Here is a 10,070-nt window from a genome sequence, read left to right on the forward strand (position 1 = left end):
GGCAATGCATATGAACAATTTGGATATTTATAGAAAAAAAAAAAAAATCAGCTGCAGAAAATGCTAGTGAGAACAAATGTTTCCACTGGTGGGTAAATTTGGCCTTACCACACGGGAAAAGAAACTGAAAGCTTCAGATACCCTTTCTGATTAAAAGTGGCAGTTGGGCAGATAAGGGAGTGGGCCAAATGGAGACCTTGGTCCCGCTGTTACAAAGGCAAAACCAATTCAGTGAAATTCAGTGAAATTTACTGGCTTCATTTAAATGCCCTCTGATTTTATGCCAGTGAAATGGAGATTGGAATGCAGCCTGGAAAGTCTTGTCAGTAATGCAGCTCTGATATATCGCCATCAGCCCCTCTGTTTGTTGACTACTTTTTATACCCCAATCCTCACTTCCTCCTTTCTTTCTCTGATTCTGCCTACGCTGCCCCTATTTCCAGGTTTTCAGAATTTTATTCTTGGAATATCAAAATTCATATATGCTATATATGGATAAATGCAATACCTAAGCTCAGGTCCTTCACATTCTTCACTGAAACCTCTTTAAAAACATAGAAGTCAGGCATTTGTTCTAATTCTGGTTTAGATTGGGGGGGTTTTTGCCATACATATCAGCCTGGAAAGTGTTAAGGAATGGGGATCAAAATAACACAGGGATGAAAACAACACAGAGATCCTGGACAGGATTACAGTTGGAGCAGAAAATGATAGAGGCAGAGATTGAATGGCTAATTAAACATGTCTTTCTTTGTTGTGCTTAAAAAGGATGATAATCTGGAAAAAAAGAGTCTCTAGAATTTCAAATTACCTCTAAAGCCTGTTTTAAATCCTGTAAGTGAACTTTGGGATTTCCTTGTGGGTCTTCAATTGTATAACCTCAGAAAAAAAAAACCATGAAACCACAACCATTGCGAGCCGTTCTCCAAGGCAAAGGCAGGGTATGTTCCAGAGCCAGAAGCACTGACAGGGGAGTTGCAGATAAACTACACAGCAAAGTGTTGACACAGCAGTGTTGGCAACGCTGTGCACTCCCACAGAGGGTGAGGGGTCACATTTTTAGGCATTTTCTCAATAGCTATGATGGGACTGGCCTGGAAAAGAGTTCTTCTGACCCAAATACAGGGTCTTTTTTTACTCAAATCTGAGGAAGAACTTCTTTTGGGTGAGGGTGCCAGAGCCCTGGAAGAGGCTGCCCAGGGAGGGTGTGGAGTCCCCTTCTCTGGAGATCTTCAAGCCCCACCTGGATGCTCCTGAGTGATGTGCTCTGGGCAGCCCTGCTTTGGCAGGGGAGTTGGACTGGATGATCTCTAGAAGGTCCCTTCCAACTCTGACAATTCCGTGATTCTGTGACCCTGAAAATGTGATTTCACATATAAACATACATAAAGGTTTATATATGTAAAACCTATATACATATATAGACATATAAAGATTTTTTTTTTTTTTTTTGCTTACTAACCAAAATGTTAGGACTCACGGCTCTCCAGTTTTCAGGATTTTTTTTTTTTTTTTTGGTTTAGAAAAAAAAGCAAGGTTTAGCTTCTACAGGTACACTTAGCTGAAAAAAAAAAATAAAGAAGAAATGTTTCCAGCTGCCATCAGCTGCAGCACACCATGGACATCCTCATAAACTTGCTCTTTACTTTCCACAGGTGCTAGATCTATAGCACACAGCCTAACACTTTCCTACTGAAGGATATGACTTTGCATACCCCCCATAAAACAAAACACAAGTTGACTTGTTGCTGCCTGTAGTGAGATCCCTCTCCCTTGTCCTTTTGGCAGCCACCTGCTTCAAGAATTCACCCTGGTGTTACGTTGCTGTTGCCCTGTGCTTCACTGCCATGATTCTGCTCATCACTGTCATCCTCATGGCAGTGAAATGTCCCCAGCTCCGAGGTGGACCCTGACATCCTGCTGGGTAAGCCATTTTTTGCCATGTTTGCATTTTCATCCAATACGTTTGCGTTTATCAGGGGAGGTGCAGGGAAGGGTCCCAAACCAACTGAGAAAGTCACCACCACAAATTCAACCAGCCAGCAATTCACAGCCACCCTGGTTGGGTGGCTGTGAACCATTGAGGTCCCTGTGGCTGATGCATGCTGCACTTCAGTGGAGCACGTTTGAATACCCAGCAGCTTTGGCCAAACCGCCTGCCAGACGAAGTATTGGGCTTCAATGCTTTTACTCCAAGAAAATTCATCACTTCATCGTAGGTTTCTCCCAGCTTGTGGGTTGAAATAACCCCACAAACCTGCCATAATGTGAAACAAGCACATGGCTGGGTGCAGCTTGAGGTGATTTCCATAACCGCTATCCAGGCCAGGATCGACAGTGACCCAGTAAAGTGAGAGGACACAATCCAGCTGTGTTGTTCAGTCTAAGATTTGAAGGAAACCAGGAGAACCGTTGTCCAATTTGGACTAGGAATGGCAAGGAACAGCCTTCCAGAGAAAACCTTCCCACCCATACCTAGTGCTTCATGTGGAGCACCAAAGTGTGTATAATGGCTCCTCCGGGTCCCTCTCCCTAGCAGCCATCTCTGGACATGCTGAAGACACCACGTCCCATCCTGTGTCAGAACTAGTGGCTACGTCACTGAGCAACTCACTAGTCATATCTGCACCACCACCCCTCCAACGCAAGGTGTGACATGTCTTGCCATGGACCTCATGGCATACGAATGCCCCCTCTTTCCTCATGCTCACAGCAGGTTGACCTTCAGTAAGAGGTTCCTATTAGCTTTTGTCTTTTTCACTTGCAGATAACTCGGTGCAGGAAGGCTATGCTTCTTCAACAAAACAAGGCATAATGCTTGTTTACTTCTACATTGTTTTCTCTGAAGAGACCTTTATGAAAGAAGACATGCCATCAGTCTGATGGGTCTTCAGTTATGTCTTCCAGGATCTCCGTTAAACCTCTAACCTCTGCATATATGTACAAAACATACATTATTACTTTTATCTGGAGTTTTTTTTAATCCTGTAATACTAGCAACCATCAACTCATATCAGTGGGTTTAATAAGGCATGGACTCAAGCTGCTGCGTCAAAAGTTGCATTTGGGTATTGTCTAGAAATCACAAATGAGCAGGTGGACCACTTTGAGACAGCACTTCTAATTCACACCTGCCTTGATTTTGCAGTAATTTGCAGTATAGCTAAGCTTTTAGATTTCAATATGTGCAAGTACAAAAATTCATGGATAAAACAGGGAATTTGAAAGATTGAACTTTTTTATGAAGCCTAGATTTGGATGTGATTTTTCAACTCCTGCAGCCTTTAGTGGGATTTGTATGAAAGGGGTATTGAAGGTGCAAGAAAAAATATATATATTTAGTAGAGGCGTCTCAGTCTTATTCCCCCATTGTCTGTTCTGGTTGCCCAGTAGAACAGTAGCTACCTCACAGAGATACAATATGCTGTTTCTGTCTTGAGGTAGTAATTCATTTTGTATTTGTTTCCGTTTTTTTCCCCAAATGCTGTAGCTTTAGTTAAATCAGAGTCCTCCCCTGGAACTAAGCCACCTCAGGTTCAAGTGCATTTGTTTATAATTACTATTTTGCTGTCTGTTTTTGTATTATTTTCAATCCTCATCCGTTATATTATAACTCCTTTGGGGCAGGCTGATATTCAGACCCTGAGTAGGAGGTGTCTGTATAGCAAATTATTTCTAAAATCGTTCCCTGTATATAAGCTTATCTGTACTTAAGCCGTGTTGCTGCTGTGGATAAGCTACCACACTTTTATAGTACATACACCAGGAACCAATAAAGAGATTTAGTAAAGCACATGACATGCTGGTGTTTGTTCTTATGTTAGTCAGACTAGAAGAAAAATAACATTTAGTATTTGAATGACTGTAACACCTCTGAGCTGTTCTCAGGAAGCAAGATGCTGCTCTGGTAAGTAAGGTCTAAAGAGAGAATCCCTGCCCCAGGGGCCGAGCACCAAAGGAACAGTAGAAGCAAATGGCTACCTTTGTCTTTCGATCACCCTTTTGTTTGCCAGGTGCTCTGGGGTAAATCCAGGTCTTCAAATACCAGTGGAGAAAGAAACGTTTAAAAAACAGAGATAAAAAAAGAAGAGATGGCAGCTGACATTTTGACCTGAAATGGATCTCCCTGTTGTTGTGATTCACTAACCTGATCTGATTTTAGCTGGAAGACTCTTAAGATAGTTGTCTTTCACATGAGACTCTCAGATAACCCCTATAACCAAAGGAAATTGCCAGCCCAAATTAAAGCTCCAGCTTTCTTTAGAAGCGAGAAAAACTCCACAGCCTTTGAGAGCTAAAGTGATATGTTTTTGCGTAATAACTTGCTCGGTAATAGCAGGTTATTGAAAAGGGATGTGCAGCAGCAGTGATCATTATTTCCCAGCATACAGGCCATACCAAGTCACAGAATCACAGAATCACAAGGGGTTGAAAAGGACCTCTGGAGATCATCTAGTCCAACCCCCTGCCAAAGCAGGTCCACCCAGAGCAGGTCCCACAGGAACGTGTCCAGGTGGGTTTGGAATGTCTCCAGAGAAGGAGACTCCACCACCTCTCTGGGCAGCCTCTTCCAGGGCTCTGCCACCCTCACAGGAAAGAAGTTCCTCCTCCTGTTTAGGTGGAACTTCTTATACTCAAGTTTGTGCCCATTTCCTCTTGTCCTGTCACTGGGCACCACTGAAAAAAGACCGGCCCCGTCCTCCTGACCCTCTCCCTTTAAGTATTTATAAGCATTGATCAGGTCCCCCCGCAGCCTTCTCTTCTCCAGACTAAAAAGACCCGAGTCCCTCAGCCTCTCCTCATAAGAGAGGTGCTCCAGGCCCCTCATCATCTTTGTAGCCCTCTGCTGTCCCCTCTCCAGCAGTTCCCTGTCCTTCTGGAACTGGGGAGCCCAAGTCAAAAGTCTTCATTTCAGAAGCAGGAGCTGAACTGAAAGCGCAGCCACCTAGAGCCTGTGCAAACGCGGCACATTTCTAATTAGAAATCACCACAGATTATAAGCCAGGGACTCACTGGAGATAACCAGGTCTCCACTTGCTGCAGGCAGATCTCTGGGAATTTCAGTGGCAGGTCCTAGCACCTGAGAGACAATCATTTGCCTTGTGTGCAATGCAGATGCGTGCAGATAGTGCGTGCAGATACTGCCCGGTAAATTTGAAGGAGGGAAAGTACGCTGATTAAAATGAGAAGTTGTTAACTGAAACCAAAGTGACTGGTTTTTTTCTGGTTACTGAGAATTTGAAACACTGGCCTGTGGTTTAAGGCAAGTTTAACACATTTCAATCTGAATTTTGTGCTCTGCGGGCAGACAGCATGATTGTGTCCACTGAATTCAGGGGAGTTTGTCAATATTTATAATCTATTTAGCAACTCTGAAATGGAAAGTATTTCCGAGCTGATGGCTCTTGGCAGATAGAAAGCTATGGATGATGGACAGACAGGTCTGCACCAGGCTCCTGTGGATCCCTGCTGAGCTCTATTTACTTCTTGGCCAGTGGAACCAAGCCATCTGATCAGCTCTGCACTTTTTAAGACTGGTTGCTCTCAGGGACAGCTTGGAGTGGTTTCTCATCCCCAAAAAATTCCCCTCTCCTTGCATCTATTTCATGCTCACATCTTCCTGCTCTCAAACATAAAGACAAAATCCTTGTTAGACACAGTTTGAGATGAAAATATCCTATCTGTTACTGAATTGTTAAAACAAGGTTGCCTGGTCATTGGTTATATCTATGACATTATACATATTACACATGACATCTAAAAATCATATGTGACTGTAAATCTGGTGCTAGGGAGTTGTCTCTCTCCTTTGTTTCTTGACCCTTTCCTTTTCCCTGGAGCTTTCCTGAGTCCTTATATTGCATTCTTTCTCCTTCTAGCTGCAGGCACATCCCGGAGCTATGAGTGATACTCCTTCCTGCACTTCTGGCTTGGCCTTTTATTTTTTCATGACCTTTCTCTCAGCCCTTGCTGATAAGCACCATCCCTTTTATTTGTGGACACAATCATGCATGTAGAAAGACTGAAGGAGATTAAAAGAATGCAAACAAGCCATTAAAAGGATGGCCTTGATAACTTGCATACCCTAGAACAAACATTTTAGGACATTGATGAAGGCAAATATAAAAATGCAAGAACAACAATTAAAATCCTAAACTAGGGACAGCTTAGCAAGAACAATTAAAATCCTAAACTAGGGACAGCTTCAAAGCATTTTCATTGGAAATTCAGCACACTTTTTAAAGGCTGCAGTGTGGAACTAGAAGGAATAGGAGTTCATCTGAAGAAGGAGGTCCTATCATTCATCTTTTCAAACCTGTAGCCAAATTCTTCCCTAAGTAGCCAAATTCTGAGCTAGCAGAATGCTAAAATGCCTACTAAAACTTCTTTTTTTGACAGGATCAGGCTTCCATGCTCAATCAGTTGAGCTTGAACAGGAAGCCAGCCACTAAAACAGCCCCTAAAACTGTAATGACAAAACACCCGAACACCCAACCCGAGATGGTAGGAAATGCAGTTGAGTTAGAATGGCAGACGTGCATCCTTAATAACGTATAGGTCTCAGCCCTGATGTCAGAGCATATCTGGCTGCATGTTCTCCCCTTGGTCATGTTTTCCCTTTTTAGCAAACACATGTGCCTTAATAACTGCCATTACAGAAATAAATAAGGAAACACCAGGTCTGTCCTGAGGTTTCAGGGCATTTCATAGTCCCTTGGCCTGAGAGTGGAGACTTGTGCAGAAGTCTCTTCATCTTCCTCTGCTTCTTATTTTAAATCTTGGTGGTAACTTGGGTTGAAATAGTCATGCAGCCCCAAGAAAGATAAAAGTCCTGTACAACTGTATAAAGCATGCTGTGGTTAAGAAATGGCGAGCCAAACCTGTTCACCACAACAGGAGGATGCTGAGTTAAAAAGAGACACTTCCTCTTTCAACCCAGAAATGTGACTGGTGTTTTCCAGGACAACAACGCGTGGCAAAGGCAAGCCTGTGAGCACTGCTCATATTGCACCCCAGACCTGCAGCAGAAAGGGTTGAAACAGGTGAGGAGTCCATACGTAATACGTGTAATCTGCAGGACCAGCAGGGGTAATACCACGTGGAACAATCAGCCAGTGTAATCTGCAGGACCAGCAGGGGTAATACAATCCCCTTCGTTTGTCAGGTTTTGTGGGGAAGCTGGTTTGTGGCATGTCTATTTTGCAGATCTTGCTGCTTATCTTGGTTTTTTCCAGACTTACCCTAGTCCTCTCCTCTTATAAAGATACAATCCATAAAGCCAGACATGAGTCCAAGTCCATGCTTTTGCCAGACAGAGGCAAGAGCATGAGACTGGACATTTAGCAAGCAGAAAGTGAGAGTGTGGGAATAAGATGGGCAACAGAAGAAAGTGCAAGCGAAGGACAGCATGAAGTAATCAGTGAAGTGTCAGAATGGGAGAAGAGGGACAATAGATCCCTGGTAAAGAAGTGCTGCAAAGGAAGAGAGCAAGATCCAGTTACCTGAGAAGTGGTTTCGGTGAGGAAGAGCACTGGGGGCTAATAAACATGCATTTCCACTTTGCTTAAGTGTCCCTTCATAATCTCATCTTTCTCCCTTGAGGAAACTCCTTTTGGCTTTTTTCCTCACAGTTTTTCTCTGGGACTGCATCAGTTACATGATGGAAAAGCTGGGGGTGAAGGAGATCACATCTCACCGACAAATACTGGATTGCTCACTTTCTAGCTCTCTGCAGCACAGAGTGGCTGAATCCCATGCCCTCTCTGATACAGGCTATGCTGAGTGCTCTGTGATGTTCCACAATGGAGTTTGGATTTTCATTAAACCTCTTCAGAATTTCTGTGTGATTAATCCAGGGTTTTCGGGGTTTGTTTCTTCTCCTAAGAGTTGAGCAAATTCTTCTTGTAGCCTGTTACAGAGTAGGAAGAAGAGACACTTTCTGGCATAGCAATGAAACTGAGGTCAGGCTTTGGCACCACAGCAAATCTGCCCTGAGGTCTTCTAGCACCACCTCAAACCATCCGTACTTTGTGCTGGTTTGAAATCTGTCACAAATATTGAAGGCTCAACTTTGTACGGCTGGACTTCATGCCAGATCAGTCATTATCTCACCTTTCAGAGCTGGAAAAAAAGCACCAGCTTAAACCCTGCCCCAGACTCATGCATCAGAATACAACCCTGTGCACAACTCTGTACTGCTCATTAACCTTGCAGGGCCTGGGTCTGGCATTAAGGACCACACAACCATCACCTCACCCTGTCTAGACCAGGAAAAAGAATATCTAGCCTTTAATTAACACATTTTAATCACTACTTAGTGTTTCTTGCAGACGAAGTCTGCTATGTTTAAAAGCATGTTATGCTGTTAATTAAGATAAGTCACTTGATTTCTACCAGTTGCTTTTCCCAAGGCAGAGAGACAACTCCTTCCTGATGAGGAGAATTAGAAGGTAGTTCTCTGACGGGGATCACCTGTGTGGATTCACTGATGTCTAATAAGGGATTTTGTCATGCTACAGCAGCTGCCTGCCAGGATGTTCACAGTTTGGGAGGACAGTCATAAAACCACAGAATCATAGAATATCTATGAGCAATGCCCTTGAATTCAGTGGGGCTGCTCATACACTTAAAGGCAGAAGGGTCAAATCTGAATGATCTAGACAGGCTCTTTAAAAGAAACGGGGAGGAAGCCTGCAACTGTGGTGTGATGAAGGCTGACTCCATCCTTTTCCTCTAGAAAACAGCAAAAAAAACCCCCACCCTAGTTTCATTTCAAGCCAATATACACAAACGTATGTACCCCCAGCAAGTTTGCTGATACAAAACTGGGAGGGGTGGCTGACACACCAGAAGGCTGTGCCACCATACAGTGAGACCTGGACAGGCTGGAGAGGTGAGCAGAGGGGAACCTGATGAACTTCAACAAAGGCAAGTGTAGGGTGCTGCCCCTGGGGAGGAATAACCCCCTGCCCCAGGACAGGTTGGGGGCTGACCTGCTGGAGAGCAGCTCTGAGGAGAAAGATCTGGGAGTCCTGGTGGACAACAGGATGACCATGAGCCCCCAATGTGCCCCTGTGGCCAAGAAGGCCAATGGCATCCTGGGGTGCATCAAGAAGAGTGTGAGCAGCAGATGGAGTTAGGTCATCCTGCCCCTCTGCTCTGCCCTGGGGAGGCCCCATCTGGAGCACTGGGTCCAGTTCTGGGCTCCCCAGTTCCAGAAGGACAGGGAACTGCTGGAGAGGGTACAGCAGAGGGCCACAAAGATGATGAGGGACCTGGAGCCTTTCCCTTGCAAAAAAAGGCTGAGGGACTTGGGTCTTTTTAGTCTGGAGAAGAGAAGGCTGAGGGGGGGACCTGATCAATGCTTATAAATACTTAAAAAGGGAGGGTGTCAAGAAGACGGGGCCAGTCTTTTTTCAGTGGTGCCCGGTGACAGAACAAGAGGAAATGGGCACAAATTTGAACATACAAAGTTCCACTTAAATAGGAAGAGGAACTTCTTTCCTGTGAGGGTGGCAGAGCCCTGGCAGAGGCTGCCCAGGGAGGTGGTGGAGTCTCCTTCTCCAGAGACATTCCAAACCCGCCTGGACACGTTCCTGCACAACCTGCTCTGGGTGGACCTGCTTTGGCAGGGGATTGGACTGGGTGATCTCCAGAGGTCCCTTCCAACTCCATATCATTCTGTGATTCTGTAATTACTAAAAATAAACAAGGTTCCAGAAAACGTTGCACATCCTCCCAAGCTGGGGTTATATGGCGACGTAATAAATTCTGTTAAGACAAGCTTACAGCGTGCAAAAAAACCCCAAAAAACAAAAACCAAAGAGCCCATCCGTGCTTTCAGGGATGGTGACCATTCTCCGGGAGCTGAAAATACCAAAGCCAAGACCAAGCCAACATCAGCCCCCTCAAACCACCGTGGCTGGGGGAGGGCCCGGGGCAGGCAGGCCCCAGGATGGCCGAGGGGGCGGGCGGGAAGGCCACCCCCAGGCTACACATTTGCAAGCCAGTGATAGGGAAAAAGAAGGGAATATTCCACCACCTGGAAAATGTGGGAATGTGATTCTAGA

At 44.8% G+C, this 10,070-nt stretch overlaps 1 long non-coding RNA gene across 1 annotated transcript; it reads left to right on the top strand.

Annotated features, from left to right (window-relative positions):
- Window positions 1–1,792: 1,792 nt before the first annotated feature.
- On the top strand, window positions 1,793–3,793 carry LOC106886854. Its single transcript, XR_001411747.1, has 2 exons — window positions 1,793–1,924; window positions 2,768–3,793. It is a non-coding gene; the product is annotated as an uncharacterized LOC106886854 (long non-coding RNA).
- The last annotated feature ends 6,277 nt before the right edge of the window (window positions 3,794–10,070 follow it).

The sequence above is a fragment of the Calidris pugnax genome, unplaced genomic scaffold, assembly GCF_001431845.1.
Source record: "Calidris pugnax isolate Ruff unplaced genomic scaffold, ASM143184v1 scaffold36, whole genome shotgun sequence".
Taxonomy (NCBI): Eukaryota; Metazoa; Chordata; class Aves; order Charadriiformes; family Scolopacidae; genus Calidris; species Calidris pugnax.